At 41.5% G+C, this 17,697-nt stretch overlaps 1 protein-coding gene and 2 long non-coding RNA genes across 3 annotated transcripts in view; 2 read left to right on the top strand and 1 right to left on the bottom strand.

Moving 5' to 3' along the window:
- The window catches only part of LOC311031936 (tubulin beta-1 chain-like), a 131,929-nt gene that overhangs the window by 60,557 nt on the left and 53,675 nt on the right, over window positions 1-17,697 (top strand). The window lies entirely within an intron of this gene.
- Window positions 1-17,697, top strand: part of LOC311031966 — an 85,292-nt gene that overhangs the window by 12,013 nt on the left and 55,582 nt on the right. The gene's annotated exons all lie outside the window — the stretch shown is intronic.
- LOC311032142 lies at window positions 2,544-3,485 on the bottom strand. Its single transcript, XR_014599165.1, has 3 exons — window positions 3,156-3,485; window positions 2,868-3,059; window positions 2,544-2,762 (listed from the first exon to the last, which is right to left on the bottom strand). It is a non-coding gene; the product is annotated as an uncharacterized lncRNA (long non-coding RNA).

A 17,697-nucleotide genomic window follows, 5' to 3' on the forward strand; every position in this document is an offset into this window, starting at 1 on the left:
TTTTTTTTTTTCCCTTGTCTTTGCCTGTCTATTGTCTATGACTAGTTTGTCACGTTGATTTTGGGTTTGAAATGTCTCTGTCTATTGTCGGGACTGTTTGTTATAGTTATTTGTAATACAGAGAATATGATTGTTTTATATGCTAACAGAAAATTACAAATAGAGTGTTTAAAAAAAAAAAAAAAAAGTGCTGCACACTTTGGCCGTTCATGGAAAAAAAAACGTATGTGCATTTGCATATTTAACATTGGAAGTGTGTTGATAAATGTGTTGTTGGAGCCGTTCTTTATTTTGTTTCTAGTTACCTATTTTAAGACGTTAGAAATGGCACCACCTGGTGTTGACCGGTGGTAGTGACAGGAGGCCTTTATGATTAGGTTTATTTGTTTATTTGTTTATTAAGATCCCCATTAGCTGCAGCAAAGCCACAGCTATTCTTCCTGGGGTCCAACAGTATCAAATATACAGTTGAAAACACAAAACATAAACATTATAGAAATTTAAAACAAAAAAACAAGTGAGCGATATGCTTAACCTAACAAAACAAAAACAGAATAAGTGTTTACATTTCTTAACTGTGCTTCATTCATTCTTCGTTATATTAATTGTTCACATACTAATCCTATTACCCACATTTCTACATATCATATATGTATACATCATTACACATCACACATCATACTTGTATATACATTCATTCTACAGAATATACATTATAATAACACATATCATATATCCATCGAAATATACTCCATATATAAATATACCATGTTGTCTTACTTTGATAAATGCTGTTTTATTAATATTTTGAATTTCTTTGTGTTCGTGGTGAGTTTGATATTTTTCGGCAGTGAATTCCATTCTTTCATACCTCTATACAAAACCGTACGCTTGATGGCGTTAGATCTTGCTTCAGGTAATGTAAAGTTTCCTACAGCTGCATGTCTGGTGATATATTTATGACTCTCTGCACTAAAAGCGAGGTTTTTAAACAAGATAACAGGTGTTTTTAGGACAGATATATTTCTAATAACCACAAACAGTGAGTACAATAGTCTGTCTTTGACCAGTAACCAGTTAAGTTTCTTGTGCATAGAAATGATCCTTGTCCTGTAGTCACACTTCAGTATTGTGCGGGCAGCTCTATTCTGTATACATTGTAGTTTATTTAACATGTCTCCAGTGGCATTTGACCAAACTGCTGGGCAATAGTCGAGATGTGATAATATTATCGATTGGATTGCTGTTTTCAAGATGTTTATATTTATAAAAGTTGCATGTCTTCTTAGAATTGATATACCTCTACCCATCTTTGCAATCATATTATTAATGTGTTTTTTCCATGATAATTTGTTGTCCACTGTCACTCCCAGCAATTTGGTCTCATGTACCTGGTCTATAGTGATATCTTTGATTTTAATATTTAATACAGGATTTCTATCAATATTATGATTTGAGCCTACAATCATGCACTTGGTTTTAGATATGTTCAGGACCAGCTTGTTTTCTTTAACCCATTCAGCCACACTTTCTAGTTCCTTATTCATAATAGTTTCTAATACATTATTAGTAGATGCTGATGTATATATGGTTGCGTCATCCGCATACATAACTGTGTTAGCTTTCTCTAATACATACGGTAAATCATTTGTGAAAATACTGAATAATAAAGGACCAAGGCAGCTCCTTGAGGTACTCCACATGTCGTGGTTTTGGTTTCTGAGTAGCTGCCGTTAAAAAATACTGTTTGTGTCCTGTTTGATAGATAGCTATAAAACCAATTAAGTGCAGATTGCTCAAAGCCATAGCAGGACAGTTTTGTTAGTAGTAAGTGATGATCAATTACATCAAAAGCAGCTGAGAAATCCAGAAATACAACACCAACCATATTTTTGTTATCAATTGCTCTAAGCAAGGTCTCTGATGACACGCAGGTGTGCAAACCAACAGGCGAATGCTGAGAGAGCACAGTTTTTACTTTGTTAGGTCAATAGCTTCTACGAGTGGTGCTTAGCTAAAGCCTTTATGCTGTCCAGAGATTCTTACGTGCTCCGTCTTGTTCTCCGTTTATGTCGATACCAACTAGTGATGGGCAAAGGGAAGCTTCGAAACAGTTCGAAGCGATGTTTCAGTATGTGTTGAAGCCTTGAAACGAATATGAAACCTAACTCTACAGTGGCATCTAGTGGCCACTTCTGTGAACTACATGCTCTGGCCAAAGAAAACTCCTAATTATGTGCCACTATGAAATGAGCCGGTCTTAGGTTTCCTTAATTTAAGTAGAATATAGGTTGAATTAAAGAAACATTATTAAAAATTAAAAATAAATAAATGACACATTGTTATATGCAATACAATAATCAAAGATTTTTATTCAAAAATAATATTTGTTCAGCTCTTTTTGAGCTGAGTCTGTTTCTTTTTTTCGATAACACCTGCTTTAGAAAAAATCCTTTCACAGGGTACACTTGTTGCAGGGACACTTAAACATTTCTTAGTCAGCTGGTACAAATTAGGGAAGACAACCCGTCGCTCTTGCCAGTATTTCAAAGGATCTGCCCGTCTTGGAATAAAAGGATCTCTTAAATAATTTTTCACTTCCACAGTTGCATCCGAAGTTGCACTTTGCACAATATGAGTTTGGTTCACTCGACTGTCAAACAGATCCCACAAACTCTCTGCTGATGGGGATGTTGATGCTGCTGATGTTGATGCCGATGGTGTAGGTGATGTTTGTGAGCCTGAGGATGAAGCTTGTGGGTCTGTTTTGAATGCAAAACAGCAATTACTTTACAGTACATATCTTCCATATTACTCTTTCCATTATGCTACATCATGCAGTACACAGAAATAAAAACAGTACTCACCAGGTGTTAATGTAGCAGCACGTATCAACGAAGCACACTCACAAATAAGTTTCTGTTCTGCTTCATGGGCCTTCTGTGGGTTTCCAAATGCAATGGATTTAAAACGTGGGTCCAGCAATGTGGCAAAGGTTAACAAGGTTGACGTTTCATAGGTGCCACATCTGCTTTGGATCCCATCTCTTAGCAGAGTGCCTAATGTACCAAACAAACACAAGCATTAATTATAACATTTAACATAATGATATGCATGGTCACATCTGGCATTGATGTTACTGCAACATAGCCTACCCATTTCAAGAGTCGGATTGTGTGTTGAGCCCCTCATTTTGTCGTTGACTTTATGTTGGATCATTCGGTAGAGTGGAATAAGCTTTGATGCAGAGACTCTTTCCTCCTCAGACAGCTCCACAGTTGCCAATTTGAATGGTCGAAGAAGATCCAAGCACTCCGAAATGACCTCACATTCATAGTTGTTCAGAGGTGCTTGGTCTGTAGTCAGACAGGACAGGGAAGCAGCCACGGTCTCTCTTTCGTCATATAAACGTTGTAGCATGTCATATGTACTATTCCATCTTGTTTCAACATCTTGAATGAGTTTAAGGGCAGGCCTGCCCATACGTGTCTGCATCTCGGTTAGCTTCTCCCTGGCCTTGCAACTGGAGCGGAAAATGGCAACAATTTTTTTGGCCTTCAGGCGGATCTCATTCAGTGGAGTTTCTTCCACTGCCTTCTTCACAATCAAGCTCAGAGTGTGGGCAAAACATGGCAAATGATAGAAGTTTTGGAGGTTCACACTCAGGACCATGTTTGCTGCATTGTCAGTCACCATGCAGTGTACCTTGGAGGTTAAACCCCACTCTTCCAGGAGCTCATGATTGGCCTGCATACTGTGCTGTGCCGTGTGTGTGTCATGAAACCGGGCAACACCAAGTACATACGTAGCCATCTCATCTTGGGGTGTGATGTAATGGCAGGTTATTCCAAGATAGCTCTCGGTCAGGGCCGGCCCGTGGCATAGGCCGTATAGGCAAATGCTAAGGGCGCCGTCCATCGGGGGGCGCCACGCCAGTGCCACAAATGGTAAAAACATTTTTTTTAAACAAACAAACAAAAAAAAGTTGGTACCATTACAAGAAATAATCCCACGTTAATTAAAATGAAAAGCAACGCCTATTTAATAGAAATAATATTTGTTACAACAGTACAACCCCCCCCTCCACTCCCCCGCACGGTGCGCCCCCTCCCTTCCCGTATCATGATTCTTTTTGGACGTCACCACATCAAAAAATCAACACAAGATGTCAAAACGGCCAAAACTGTCCGGTGCCCAAGGACGAAAAAAAAGAAATAGAAGAGGAGTAGAAACGAGAAAAAGACAGAGGTAACGTTACATGAAATAATTTATCTGTTACAGATAGACACCTGGCTTTTTAGCATTAGGATAACGTTACATGATTCGCTAATTGCTAATCAATAAATAGCTAACGTGAGTTGACTGTTTTAACGTCAGTTAATATTGTGGAGGGGGCTAAGTTGTTATGGAAAGTAATAATGTAACGTTAGGTAATTACAGTACTCCCACCTTACATTCCTCAGGGACATTTGTATTAGATCTTTTAAGCAGGTGTTTACATTTGTTTACATTTTTATTGCCTTCTGGTTAGCTAACGTTTGCCCTGCTGTGCTTTCCTGCACCCTCAGATAAGTGAGGTGTTTTGTCACTTAAAGCTGAAGTGATAGAAGTGCTTTCGTTTAGCTTATCATAGCTCTAGTCTTTGTATAAAAAGTATTTTTTTCTTATTTTCTTTTTTCCTCCCCCCCCCCCCCATTTTTGCATAATTTTTTGTATGGATGTCCTAATACACCTGGTGGTGAACAATAAATTGCAGCATACACATAACTTTTGCCTCACTGCTGATTTTTGTGCCAACCCTTGAGACAGTCGACACACCACCTTTTAACATTTGGTGGCAGTGGTGGGATCCAGTGGTCCATAAGGGTCAGGCACTCAAGAGCAACAATGTCACTACAGACGCATCAAGCCACTGCTGCGGCACGGAGAGGAGCCACCGGAGGTACAACGTCGGAAGCCGCTTCAGCCCCAGACGACACCGCCCAGCCCAGGCCGCAGTCAGCGCCCCCAGATGACCGCATATACAGGCTTGAGTCTGCAGTAAGATCTTTCATCCAGTCCCAGCAAACTAGCGAGGAGCGATGGGAGCGGGAGGCACAGCAGCAAAACCAGAGATGGAAGGCACTGCATAACCAGTTCTGTCAACTGCAGTCGCTGGTGAGCACTCAAAGCCTCGATCGTCAGTCCCCAGAGGAGGATGAAGACGCACGCCACTCGCCAGGCTTCGCTCCATTGCCAAACCCTCATCCTGACACACGGCAGACGGCATCACTTCCCGCTAGCAACGTGCCCAGACCGGACAACGTGTCACATTCGTCTAGCCCTCGCTCAGACGCTCTAGGGCCCTACCTACCACCAGCACCGTTCAGATGGAGTCCACCCAAGATGACCCCATACAAGGAAGATGAGGACGTCGAACATTACTTGACCACGTTCGAGAGGATTGCTTTCGCAAATGAGTGGCCAATGGACAGTTGGGCCCTGTATCTCATCCCCCTGCTGTCAGGGAAGGCCCGTGCCGCCTATGTGGCAATGGACATCCTAGATGCCAGAGACTATGTCAAAGTAAAGCAAGCGATATTGACAAAATATGAACTTGACCCAGAGGCCTATCGCCACAGATTCCGTTCCATGACTGTCCTGGGAGATGAAACGGCGAAGGAGCTTCAATCAAGGCTTGCTGACCTCTACCAAAAGTGGATATGCCCCTCGGAGAAGACTAAAGAGCAGATAGGAGATACTATTGTTCTGGAGCAGTTTCTCCGTATGCTGAACCCGGAGCTGAGGGTGTGGATTAAGGAACATAATCCACAGTCATCCAAGCAAGCAGCTGACCTGGCGGAGGCCTTCATCGCTGCCCGACGTCACAGGAAAGGCTACCAGCTCGGGAATCAAGAGGCATCCAACCGACGCACCCAAGGCGCTCAGCGGGACTTTGACAGAAAGCCTTCTGGTAAGTCTGTGGGTGGTGGTCGTGAGTTCAGGAGATCTAGTAGCCCCAATAGCAAGCCCAACCAGCCTTATCAGCCATCTAAGCCTAAATCTAAAATAATCTGCCATAACTGTGGACAGCCCGGCCATAATAAACCTGAGTGCCCTTTAGCAGCCACTAGGGATGCCAGATTATGTTACACCCCATGTAATGGTTCCTCTAAGGCAACCCCTAGCTCTTTGGATGCTTTAGTGTCCGTCAGAATCAGAGGGAAAGTGTGGAAAGCCCTAATAGATTCAGGCAGTAGCCAGACGTTTATCCAAGGAGCATGTCTGGGTCCAGATGGGTTAACAGGAGTGGATAGTGTCAAAGTGCATTGTATACATGGTGATGAGAGTGAGCATCAGACAGCCGATGTCCAAGTAGAAATTGAAGGACAGGCATACGTACTCAATGTTGGCATAATGGATAATTGTCCCTATCCTGTTGTGTTAGGTCAGGACGTGCCGGTGTTGGCTGAGTTATTACAATGTCACTTACCCCAAGCAAAGAGTTTTGTATTGACCAGAGCCCAAGCTAAGGATAACCCCACTGACGCTGATTTATTGCAGGAGTTACCCTTTTCTGAAGGTTCCGCAGGGGGAAAAGATAAGAAACCCAAGTCAGTTAAAAGGAGGGAAAAAGTTTTAGGAACTCCAGTCCAGGAGCAGCTTCCCCTACCGCCAGTAGATGTTGATGTGGTTGACATTACTGACTTTGGACAGGCTCAGAAAGATGACACTTCATTGAGTGCCTATTTCAATAGAGTGAAGAGGACATCTCTGGGGCTGCTTTGTGTGGGAAAGAGTGCTTTGTGTTGAGAGAGGGAAAGCTGGTGCGTAGGGTTGGGCATCGAGATCCGGTTCCAAATAGGAACCGGTTCCTAACCTCCGGTTCCGGAACCGGAAAGAAGCTGTTGGAATTGCGATCCTTTTTTTTTGGTTCTTAAACGTCCGCACTAGTTTGCTTGTATTACTCCGCCCGGCGTGCGGAGACTCCGCGAACGAAGAACGTCACTCACTCAACATGGATGGCAGAAGAAGACGCCGCTCGAAAGTCTGGCTTCATTTTAATTTGAACAAAGATGGATTAGCACAGTGCAACATATGGGGAAAACTACGCGCTACTTAGTAACGCGTTACTGTAGTCGGACTACTTTTTTCAGTAACGAGTAGTCTAACGCGCTACTATTGCCAAACCAGTAGTCAGATTAAAGTTACTTATCCAAATACACGGCGCGTTACTATTTTTGTCAGTAGAAAAAAAAGATTTGCTTTCTTCTTGCGTCTCAGGGGGGTGACGTATGTTAGCCGACACCTTCACGGACGGTCGCGTGTAGTCGCTATACCAGCAGAAACGTAAACAATGGAGGGGGAGAGATACGCATTTTCCAGCTGGAAATACAAGCATTATTTCGACTTCATCTCAGTAAAAGATGGCAACATAAAGGTTCGTTGTACACTCTGCGTTAACAACAAAGTTTTGTCTACTTTCAAGAATACAACGTCAAACTGGAAAAAACATTTAGAGTCACAGCATGGCACAACCACATTAAAAGAGCAGGTCCCGCCCGGTGACGGTGAAAAGGCGCAGCGTGTGAATAAACAAGACGAGTTCTGAATTTCACGGAGCTCCTGCTAACTCAGTCTGTGCTGAAATGCGAGCTGCTTGCTGGCCCCGCCCCCTCCCTTCATCATCACGCCGCTCATACTTGAGGACTGTGCTCATTTGTTTCATAAAACCAATCCTTGCTGCTCTAATGCTGGTTCAATATTCATAAAATGTTCATTCATGATGTTACTGCCATTACAATATGCAAACAATAATTTAAGTTAAGTGAAGTCAAGAAAGACTGTCTTTATTTTTTTTTAAATATAAAAACATGTATTTTCTATCAGGACATAGTTTTCAAGTGCAACTTAAAATGTCAGTGGATACATTGTTGATGTTACTGTTAAAAAAGCACATCAATAAAGTGAGTATTGGCAAAATCGGTAGTCGGCAGCTGTTGAATGTAACTAATGAAGTAACTTGTAATCTAACTTAGTTACTTTTAAAATCAAGTAGTCAGTAACTTAACTAAGTTACTTTTTAAAGGAGTAGTCAGTAGTCAGATTACTTTTTCAAAGTAACTGTGGCAACACTGGACCTGTTGACCTGCACCTGAAAGAATCAGAATCGAGGATCGTTTAGAACAGGAACCGAAACAGAGGATCGGGATCGGGATCGGTAAAATCCAAACGATGCCCAACCCTACTTCTCGTTGCATGGGACACAAAAACTCAATTCACACTCATGTCTGAGATGTTCTGTGGAGCCAGACCAGCCGCTGCTTTGGAAACCAGGAGGAAGAGTTTTAGTGGGATTCAAAAGCACGGTAACGGCAAATATTGTATTTATCACCCTTCATCTGATGGCTGGAGTAACAAACAGAGTCTCCAAACTTCAGAGATAAACACTTATACATGTGAACTGCCAATTTAAAGAGCAACTATACCCCAGATTAGGAATGGGAAAAACTCCTTATTTCTCATAATCGAAGGGGAAAACAAAAACAATAATGCCCATACAATTAACCCGTCACTTTTGTGTAATTAAGAAGGGTACACTGGTGTTTTTGTGTAGAGAAATGTCGCAGATATCATTGTAAAATCACCGTTAACGTTAAAACTGACAGTAAGGTGAATACTTCCGGGATTCAGGCCCTCCGTTAGCCAATGGGACGGATGCTCACTGCGTCTGTGTGCGCCGTGGTCGGGTTAATACTGAATGAATGGACGGCTCGGGCACTCGCTCTGAGCTTCAAATATCGCCGCGGATGGGATTACATTGGAATGAGTTGATAGGCGTCGGGTTTGTACGTTGAAGGAGACCCTTTTGGTCAGTAACTAACGCCAAAGGCCCCTGACCAAGCGTCGGTTTTTGACGTGCTGGGTGTCAGACTGTGTTGTCTGGCCACCGCACAGTCAGATCAGCACTATACACTATGAACACCATGATTATAATCTGGTCTTGATCAAGATTCACTCTAGTCTAGACAAGTATGTTGCCTTGATCATCGTGAGTCACCTTCTTCTTCTTCAAACCCACTGAATTTCATAACAGAGAAAGAGGAAGAAAGTAGAAGCTGCTCTACTTGGCACGCAAGTTCTGCATTATAGGTATATATGACATATATATATATATATATATATATATAGGATCACAAACTATCTCTCTCCCTGAATGATACTGAGATTGAACAGGTCAGGGAGGCTAAACTGCTCGGGGTTACGATAGATGAAACATTGTCATGGACATCTCATGTTGGCAACATAGTCACAAGGATGAGTAGGTGTATCTCCATTATTAAAAAAAAGTACCAGTCTCTTAGATGAGTCATCTTTAAAAATTGTTACTCAGTCTCTTGTCCTCTCACATCTGGACTATTGTCCGACAGTCTGGTCTTGTGCATCATAAAAAGATATGTCAAAACTTCAGTTAACTCAAAATAGAGCAGCTCGCCTTGTACTGCAGTGCTCCATAAGGGAGAATGTTTTAGAAATGCATGACAGATTGTCGTGGCTAATGGTAAGAGACAGACTGACATGCCGTCTCATTTTGTTTTTAAAGTATATATATACAGTTGGTAAACCTAACTGCTTATATTTACAGCTAATGCCAACTAAAAACAGACATAACCATGAGACAAGACAAGCAGTAAACAGATTCACATTACCTCTGCCGAGAACCAACACACTAAGAAGAACAGTTATGTACAGAGCTGTTGCAGAGTGGAACAAGCTACCATTGGAGCTAGTATCACTGGAAAGCAGAAGTACTTTTAAAAACAAACTAAAAAAGATGGTGTTCGAAAGTTGATAGTATAAAATCTGACTTCTTGTTGTTTTTTTTTGTTTGTTTGTTATGTTGGTTAATTTTTTTGTTTGCTTTTGTTTTGTAAACTTTGGTATTGTTCGGTGTTTGTTGTTTTTAGTAATTTCTTCCAATTGAAATGAGTAGTCCACTTGGTGGTAAATTATTGAATTCAATTTTGTATATATATATTTTTCTTTCTCCATTGTAACTACCATAGGAGGATTCTAGTTGTTACTATGTATGTTTTTATTATGTATTTAATTTTGTGTAAGGACCCCAGGAAGAATAGCCATTACTCCCACAACAGAGTGATGGCTAATGGGGATCCTAATAAATAAACAATAAACAATAGACATTATTGTATAGTCTTATTACGATTTCATATACAAAGCTATCACAAACATATGTGGCTAGGTATTAGGTATTATTAAAAATAAACTGTTCAAACAGGACAAGAGTTCTTACCATTCATTGTTACCAAAGCCACAGCTTTTCCTGGTTTGAGCCTCAATGACTCGGCTGGACAACCACAGATTCTGTCAGGGATCTCCACAGGTACATACCGCACTGAAAAAAAAAAAGGGGGAATTAAGAATCATTTTTACCGACAGATTTCAGGGGCCGTATTAACAAAATATCTCAAGGCTAAGAGTAGAATAGTAGTAGTCCTAACTTGCTGATTTAGGAGTAACTCTTAAAAATGAGGGGCGTTTCACTCCTAAGTTTAGGACTCCTAACTTTTTAAGATAAGTGTAATTCACAAAGCATTTTAGTGCTAAAAGTAGCTCCTAAATCTATAAAAACTTAGGAGTCCTATAGAGGACTAGAGGAGAGGATAGTCACTAAGAGTAAATCAGGAAGGACCTAACATGGCTGCTGCAGTCAACATTTTGAAGAGATTAAATCATAGTGAGCTTTTAAAAAGGTATGGCCTTAATGGAGATGGCATTATGAACGTGGTAGAGTTGGTCAGGGATGCCATCGCATCACCAACGAATAAAAAACACCCAATATCACCACAGATTAAAGTTGGTACAACTCTCCGCTGTTTGACCACGGGAAAAATGCAGCTGTGCAATTCTTGGCGTCTCTCAGCTGTCGGTCAGGAGGATCTTACTCCAGACGATAAATGCCCTATCCAGACCCCACATAGTGCTGCAGTTCATTCACTTCCCCAGTGAAGTGTTTCTATCATAAATTAACTATTAGGGACTCATTCCCTCTCAGACAATCACTGTGGGCATAGAAGGGATGAACATGATGTCATCCATAGGAACAAGGTCAACCCCGCCCTCTAGTCTTATCTTAGGAGTCCCTCCCACTCCTTAGGAAAAGTAGGTCTCAGAGGCTTTGGGAATAGGTTTGAAGAAATTACTCTGAACTAAGAACTTTTAGTGCTCCTTAAGAGAACTCTTAGTGCCAAGATCAAATGTTTGGTGAATTCTGAATCCAATAAAAAAAAAAACACTGAACTTAACATAAGAAAATTAAAAAAGACTTAATGGAAATTAACCACACTGCTGACAAGTATTAAAGAGATCTTGAAGAAGCTAAAATTTTCAACATGGATTGCTGGAGATCTCACAGAAAACCCTCTGTTAAAATGGTACAAAAACATCGAAAGCACAAATAGTTTTTTATTTTAAAGTGTCACTGTATGGAGTGGCAGTGAAAGGTGTAACTACTATAATATAATAATGATTAAAAACGCATATTAAAATACAAAGATGGAGTTTATATATTAACACTGTATCAAATACACCATACAGATACAAGTAAGAATTTCTGAACATTATGCTTTGGGCTAATAGAAACCAAATTAGGTACATACCAACAGTCTCTGGAGCAGAGGCCACCTCAGAGTGAATGTTGGGAGCATCGACAGGGGGACAAGTCTTCTGACTGCAACCAGCTGTACCAGAATACAATACAGCAACAATCGTTTATACCATTAAATCAAACAAATGATACACAACATCAGTTAACATAACTTTAAGACTTAAAGTGGTGACTCCTAAAGTCATCTTTCGTACCTCCGTATTTTTGCAACGTGATCATTTATTAATTAGTTTGTTTGCATATGCATGTTTGTATAGAACAAATAGACATTTATTTTCACAATCTTGTGTTGTATAATAACAAACTTCAATTGAAAATTGTAAAGCCTTGATATAGAGGTAACTATGCTACCATATTTGTTCGAAGTGCAGAGCCATAACTTTTGACATGAATTAAAGACAATGTCCCTACAGCCGACAGACATTGATGCCAAATCGGATCTTTAACATATCATGAATGCAAAAACAATACTGACCCTCATTCGACTGATTCCTGCTTGATCGTGGTCTTGCATGGATTAAGTTACCGTCACTGTCTCTCTCCTTCCACCTCACCGTTGGCATGGGTGCCACGGGTGCCACCTGGGCAGCTGCCTGCTCTTTCTGCAGAAAGGCATCAACCATTTGAAGGTCATCACTGAGCTCTTACTGATCAGACAACCAGGTTATCCACACTCATGAGCAGATCCTCGAGCTCTGAATCACTCATGATGAAGGGCAGAGAGACACAGACAGACAGAGAGAGAGACAAAAAGACTGGCAACAGAGAGTTGGACAGATAAGACAAACACAAAGGAAAGCACAGTGACACAGAGAGAGAAACAGACAGATAAAGAAAGGCTAAGAGGTAAAACACAGCAAGGACAGGTTAACAAGACAGACGTGGCTCTTAAAAGTGCCTTTGGGTTATTTTGTTTTTAGAAAAACAAAAAGGGTTGTTTTTTAGAGGACCTGTTGAGAGAAGAGAACATAATTGAGGAACTCAAAACTGAACAACCTAAATTTCACACCAGTGTTTTTATTTATTTACTTACAACATTACTATTTGGCAACTAACCAACACCTGTGATCTAATGTAACTTAAGTTTCCACTGGAACCCTCAAGCATAGAGGCGGGTAGTTTTTGGCTAAATTCTATCAAACCTTATGTTTAAGATACAAATATAAATAATGGTTTAATGTTTTCAGGTAAAATAGTGTAAAACTAAAGTTTGACTAATGGCGTCCGACTTGCGATAGTGACGTAACGTTACCGCACGGCAGAAGGCCTTATCACTAACCACGCTAACCACATTAAAATTACATCATGAGCGACAACATTTCTGAAAACTATTTCATATTCATGGCAACTGTCTTTTCAATTTTATGCAGTTTCCCTTCAAATAAAATTACACCGAAAAAAAGTGAACCTCAAATGCACAGCAGTTTTAATTAAATTACTACCCAGCACTTCTAGAGGTGCTAACAACAACAACAACATGATTTTATAATTTTTCATTCATTATAGTGGCTTATATTTTAGTATTTTCTCTAACATAAAGTCGATGTTCTTACCTGCTTAAATGGAAGACGGCATCTGCGCATCTTGGGATCGTCGCACACGATGACGTCAATCAAGCGCGTTATACGGCACGTTTTTGGAATAAAATATTTATCAATAAAAATACTAAATATAACACTGCGATACAGAAATAAATATTATAAAAGCCAATTGTCTGCTGTCATATGGCGTCAGTAAGAAAATCTTAACATGTTTTTTTTGGGAGTTCATATTGTAGGATTCAGCCGGTGTGGGAAATAGACTGTGGTGTGCAACAGTACTAGGTGTCGCTGTTTAATCAATTTTAATCAGTTCACATTCATATTCTAGTTAATTTTGAAAAAATATAGTTTAAAACTAGGCTTGTTCAGGATGGTCTTGGCTTGACTTGACTTTACTTACCACGCCGACGAGAGCTGCAGGTGTCTGAGGGGGCGGGCTCTAAAAGAGACTGTAGCCAAACGCCGTCAAGTCGGACAACAAAGTCAACGTGACTACGGTGCTCAAGTGATAGAACACAGCAGCAAACCAAAGAGGATATGTTTTATATATATATATATATATTACACACACACACACACACACACACATACATATGTACATAAATACACACACACACATATACATACACACATACATACATACATACATACATACATACATACATACATATATACATACATACATACACACACACGCAAGGCAACATGTGGAAGGCATTCTTTTTTTCCAGTTTATTTGTATTATCATTCTATGTTTGTATTTACCAGACCTCACATATAATAGGCCTACTCACAACACAATGCACGGAACTTAAGATCAAGCCATGAGATCAATGCGACCAAAATAAAAAGTATAATTTCACCACAAGGTGGCCGCCGAGTGCGGACCTGAATACACGTCATTGAACTTTTAACCAATGAGAACCATTCCGCTGTAGCGGAGGTGTGGACAAGCCGGTTGCAGCCACCATAGACCGCGCTGCCAAGCGCTGCAAGAAGCGCCTCTTAAAAACTTGTTCCCGCGATGTTTTGGGTCACGTGATATGGCCGCGACCCTGTGACGTCTTTGCAGTCGGCTGCTAAGTCGGACACAATTCTAGCCATCATGCATCGCTTTCAACCCACAATACATCACGTTAGGTAGCGTGCTGCAGGCGGCTACATCAAGTCGAATTCGCCTACTGTTTTGTCAAGCAACGGCCGCTAAGGATCATGGGTAATGTAGTGACTTCATTTATCCAAAAACGGAGAAAAACTCCTTGTTTCTCAAAATCGAAGGGGAAAACCAAAACAATAATGCGCATACAATTAACCCGTCACTTTTGTGTAATTAACAAGGGTACACTGGTGTTTTTGTGTAAAGAAATGTCGCAGATATCATTGTAAAATCACCGTTAACGTAAAAACTGACAGTAAGGTGAATACTTCCGGGATTCAGGCCCTCCGTTAGCCAATGGGACGGATGCTCACTGCGTCTGTGTGCGCCGTCGTCGGGTTAATACTGAATGAATGGACGACTCGGGCACTCGCTCTGAGCTTCAAATATCGCCGCGGATGGGATTACATTGGAATGGGTTGAAAGGCGTCGGGTTTGTACGTTGAAGGAGACCCTTTTAGTCAGTAACTAACGCCAAAGGCCCCTGACCAAGCGTCGGTTTTTGACGTGCTGGGTGTCAGACTGTGTTGTCTGGCCACCGCACAGTCAGATCAGCACTATACACTATGAACACCATGATTATAATCTGGTCTTGATCAAGATTCACTCTAGTCTAGACAAGTATGTTGCCTTGATCATCGTGAGTCACCTTCTTCTTCTTCTTCAAACCCACTGAATTTCATAACAGAGAAAGAGGAAGAAATGTAGAAGCTGCTCTACTTGGCACGCAAGTTCTGCATTATAGGTATCCATCATCATTATAAGGTATATTACTTTTCATATATATATATACACTTACTACATACTCGCTCACCTGCCTTGACTCACATATGAACTCAAGTGACATCCCATTCTTAATCTATAGGGCCCTAGTTTCGTGGCGCAGAGTGGCGGAGCCGGCGTAATGCAAGTTTCAACCAGCGCAGCCTTGCGCACGGTGCAGCGGAAGTTTCTGACTGCGCCGAAAGCCCGCCAGCTCCAACCTGGTTTACTCTTGGCGTAAGGCGAATTACAGCTGGCGGAGTGGCAGTTTGGCTCACCAGCGCACAGTGCGCACACGTCACCAAGACCTCACAGGCAGGTTTCCACAGTTCCAGGCACATTTAAATGCAATAAATAATCACAACAAGCACTATTTAATGCAACTAACTGAATCAACACGTGAATTTATATCTATATAGATTGTCCCGTCACATCTGACGTCAGATCAAAGGCGGATTGCACGGGTAACGGAAACTGAGCCTGAATGAATTAACACAGCTGAAAAAAACATCTCCCTCTCTCGCTCCTGTTTTTCATATCTATCCACTGCTAATAAAATGCATCTATGCCTGAAAAAATCTTTAAAAAAATACAGCAGCTCGCCTGGTCTCGCGCCTCGGCAGCCTGTTGTCCGTGTCCATGGAAACATTGCCGCGAGCTGGAACCGGAGTTGGGGCTGCAGCTGGTCTGAGCGGCATGTGAGGTCCCGGGGTCCCGCCGTTCTGGTGTTGGACGGGGAATCCGGTGCAGCTGTGGAGCGCAGATGATGAAGACTAGAGCTGGGTTTCGATTCAAATGTCAAGAATCGATTCGATTCCGATTTTTAAGTTTCAGAATCGATTTTTTCCGATTTTCTCAGATTCCATCCGATTCGATCCGATTTTGATCTGATTTCCGATTCGATCCGATTTCGATTCGATCCGGGGGTTAATGTTATTAAAAATGAAAAATGTATTTGAACCGTTTCCTTCACTTCATGACTGTGTAGAGAAGCAACATATTAAAACTAGTATTATATCAATATTAAACAGCAAATCTTACAAGTATTGGTAGTTACTGATGGCTGGAAGACTGATGAAAAGGGTCAATCTACCTTCAAGAAAGATAATTCAGGACAATAAATGGAGGACATCATTGAGGTGACTATATCTGCAACAGTGGATTCCTACTGGGACACTAACCAGTGCATTATTATTATGCTTGAAAATAATTAAGAATTCACCCAAAAGCGGTTGCTACCAAAGTACAGAAACTGGAAGTATAAAATGTAAACGTTGAGCATTTTTCTTTAAAGTGCGAACATAAGAACAGAACAGTTCACTGAGGGAAATGTAGAAAATAATTTTAATTAAAAAAAATCGATCTTTGGCGCGCAGTTGGCGGAGTGGTTAGAGCGCATGCCATGTACGAACGTACATACGCAGCCGACCCCGGTTCGAATCCCGGCCGGAGGTCCTTTGCTGCATGTCACATCCCCTCTCTCTCTCCTCATGTTTCCGATCTATCCACTGCTAATAAAAGGCGTCTATGCCTCAAAAAAATCTTTAAAAAAAAAAAATCGATCTTTGGACGTACGAATCGATAATCGGTCATTAATATGCGAATCGATTAAAAATCGGAAAATCGATTTTTTTCAACACAGCTCTAATGAAGACGGTGATGATGATGATGAATGGTCCAGCCGGCTCGTGCAGGCACCGGGTTCTCGCCACTATTATGTCTACTGCTGACCCTGCTTTGTGATAGACTAAAATGTGCCTACAATTTCTATAGTGATATAATATCGGCATTATAATTATTATGACTATACGCACGCACAGTGCGTGATGCGCGTGGTGGGAGCGTCGGCGCTGCTTCTGTCATCGGGCTGTCAAGTGATAAAACTTGCACTGAACCTCCCCTAACGCATTAAAGGTGAGGAGAGGAGCTCATTTGATTGGTGAAGATCTGAATCGGCTGTATTAATCCCAGTCCACGCCTCGTCTCCTCCTCGTCTCCCACTCACGCCTTCTTCTCCTCCCTCTTTCCCATTGGCTGCGTTTCGGATCGCATGCATTTGCGTCTATGCATGCACGAGACTTGAGCGTTACCGCCGGAACTCCTCATAAACACGTCAAGTTCCCACCACGTCAAGTCGGACACAGGTGCACTCCACAGACTTTTTTTTTAATTTAAACTTTATTAATAATCATATACATAACAAAAACTATCGCGCCAGGGGAAACTTCACAGACTTTGCACAAAGAATATGGCCTGCCCAGTGGCGCTGGCTTTCTTCGTCGCTGACAAACTCGAGCCGAGGCATTTGAAGTCCAGTTGTTGACGGAGGCTGAGGAATTTTCTCACGTGGGAAATACCACGTGATAATTCTAACCAACTAGGGCAACGTTGAGGGGAGTGTCTTATGTCCGCACTTATTTGAGACCATCTGCACAGAAAAGCATGCGGAGGGACGTACCCAGGAGATACCGCGAGTTTTTAAAGTTATGTGATATGTCGCAAAGGGAAGTTATCACCAGCTTTTGTGACGTTTTTTTCCCAGAATGCCTGGTTTTGCGAGGCAAATGCAT

The sequence above is a fragment of the Eutrigla gurnardus genome (assembly GCF_963514095.1).
Source record: "Eutrigla gurnardus genome assembly, chromosome: 21".
Classification (NCBI taxonomy): Eukaryota; Metazoa; Chordata; class Actinopteri; order Perciformes; family Triglidae; genus Eutrigla; species Eutrigla gurnardus.